Raw genomic sequence first — 2,828 nt, 5'->3', positions numbered from 1 at the left:
TTTTATTTAGAGACAGCGTCTCACTGAGTTGTTAGCACCTCACTGTTGCTGAGGCTGGCTTTGGACTCGTGATCCTCCTGCCTCAGCCTCCCGAGTGCTGGGATCACAGGTATGTGCCACGATGCCCTGAACTAACTGATTTCTTTTACAGACAAAAATTGCAGGGCCAACCCATGTTCCTTCACAACAACAACCTGGAAAGACCTTGTTTTTAAGGGTCCTGAGGCCACAGGCTTGGCTCCCTCCTGGACTCTGGGAGACCCATCCGCGATTATTACCTTGGGATCTCTGTGTGGCCCCAGCAGGGCTGGAGGCAGGACTTCAGAGTCGGGCTACTGCGTCAATCCCAAAGCAGACTGTGATTCCTGGGGCCCCTGAGCTGGGCCGAGAGTGAGATGAGCCGGGGAGGGGGCTGCGGCTGTGTGCTTGTCCCTCCAGAAGAGTGTGGCCTGCTGTTCCACAGCGCCATGGGCTCTCAGCTGTCCCCCAGGGACCAGGAAGCACTGCCCGCCTGTGCTCCCTCTGTGTGCAACTCCAGGATCCTAACTCTGCGGGGGAAGGCAGCTGTTCCCCTCTGGCTCAGCCTGCCCACCTCTTGGAGCTGCCCTCGGGAGACAGTCAGATGAACACCCAGAGGAACAGGTCCAAGTGGCTTCCCCAAATTTGTAAAAAAAATCCCAGAACCAGAGCCTAATGTCCATCAATAGGAGATTGATCAAATTGCAGTCAGCTGAACTCTGCAGAAATGCAGTGCTTTATGTTATTGTGTCTTTTAGTTGGTTATTAATATAAATTCAATCAGCGACCAGTATTGAGCGAGAGGCACCACAGAGCTGTAGGAGCCCAGCAGAGGGCTTCTTGTGGGGGACCATCAGTGGCAGGGTCTGCCCCCAGGAAGCGCTCCCTGTCCCTCTCTGGGCTACGAGGGTGACTCGTGTTTTATTCTTTACTTTCACTCTTTTACTAGGCATTTTACAAGACCCTGTGGCATCTCTAGAACTGAAAATTCTTTGTTTTGAGAAAAATAGTTCCCTCTGCCAACGCGCCCACGTCTTCCTGGTCTGCTGGAACGGAGCAGGAGGTCTTCCTCCCCGTGGGCCTCCTGCCCGTGGAGGAGGGAGGTGTGTGGACCCAACTCACGGCCAGCCGCGGCTCTGTGGTTGTGGGGGACGCGCGTGTCCCTGACTACGAGGGAACTGGCCCTGGGAGCTCATGCCACCTGCCACTCTCCAGTGTTTGTGTGGTCAGCACTTAATTCCACTGTGCCCCTCGATGCACAGACAGGGAACATGTCCCTCCCTCACCTGTGCTAGGCGGGTGCCCAAGGTCCCCCCTGGGGGTTCCTGTGAACCCTGGCTCCTGTGAATTCACAGCCTGGGCTCGGCCTCTGACGATCCTCCTGGAGTCAGCAACTTTCCGTCATTACGTCATTACTGGTGTCCTCATAGCTGCTCAGTGACGTCTCAGAGCTGGGACGACTGATTCTCTTGGTTGTAGGCAGGGCCCAGCTCTGGGGGCAGAGCTACTCCAAGGTGCACGGCTGCTCACAGTGGACATGGGCTGCTGCCGTGCTGTGTGTGTCCTCTGGTGTGTCTGGGTGGACACTGGGTCCCTAGTGCAAGTGTCTGGGAGGGGCCCGTGAGAGCCGTCTGGGGCCACCCGGAGCCTGGCCCTCCCCTGCCCCTCTGCAGTCCTGCCCTCTTTGACCCTCCACCTCTGTCCTTCGAGGACACAGCGGGTGTCAGAGCCAGCTTCAGTCCCCGGCCCCGCCGTGAGCCAAGTGAACCTCTGCTGATCCTCAATGACCCAGGGAAGCTGTCGTGGTGCAGAAAGTAGAGACGGAGACCGCAGCTCCCCTGGGAACCGAGGACGCGCTCCTGCGTGAAGCTACGTGAGCTGTTCAGAGCAGCGACGGAGCAGAAATGATCTGTGCCTCTAGGTCTGGTTGCAAAGAAAGAAACCAATCCTACAGGAGGCGAGGCCGAGCCCACACCTGCCTTAGTAGTGCTGCCGCTTTCCTGAGAACACGATCAGGACAGGGACGGCAGGAGGCCGGCAGTGATGTCACCTGGCAAGGGCGTCCGGCCACCAGCCACTCGGGTTTTAGGAGAACGCTCTGGAAGGAGAGAGTGCTCGCGGCTTGGGCTGCAAGCAGTGTCCAGCCATCGGGGAAATAGGAAGAGCGGCCTGTGTAAGCACCCTGAGACAGCACCGTGCCCGGCATGGTGCCCGGCAGGACTAGGGCACCTTCTCATTCACCCGGGAAGGCCCCAGGAGCGGAGGCTGTAATTACCATCCCCACGTCACAGCTGGGCAGCATGGGGGGTAGCTTAGGATCCACCTGGGGTTGGAATCCAGGTGCCAAGCAAGAGCCCGGCTTTGGGCCACTCTGGTGTGACTGGGTGTGAACAGGCCTGGCTGAGCAGGAGGAGGGGACAAAGAGGAGGAGGAGGAGGGAGGGGAGGAGGGGGAGGAGAAAACATGGATGGCTGGATTGGCAACTGCAGAAGACACTGGGGCACTTGCTGGTGTACCACCCTCCCACTTTGACAGCAGGCGGCCCACACCATATAGGAGCCCACGCGAAGGGGCTGCACCAGCTGCTCTACTTACACATCCTGATAGATGTCCATGAGGTGCATCAGCATTTTGAAAACATTCTCAACATGCTAGGGCAGGAAAAAGAAAGGGAAATACGAAAGGTCCAACTAGGAAACAGATGTCTGTGCCAAGAAGGGAGAAAGGCACAGGGACTCATCCTGTTCTCCCTGTATACAAGCCTTGAAGGGCTCAAGGACCAAACTTCATTTTCAACTAGTGAAATGCAC

This window comes from Marmota marmota, unplaced genomic scaffold (assembly GCF_001458135.2).
Source record: "Marmota marmota marmota unplaced genomic scaffold, marMar, whole genome shotgun sequence".
Lineage (NCBI taxonomy): Eukaryota > Metazoa > Chordata > Mammalia > Rodentia > Sciuridae > Marmota > Marmota marmota.
Note: the sequence above shows the minus strand (reverse complement) of the source record.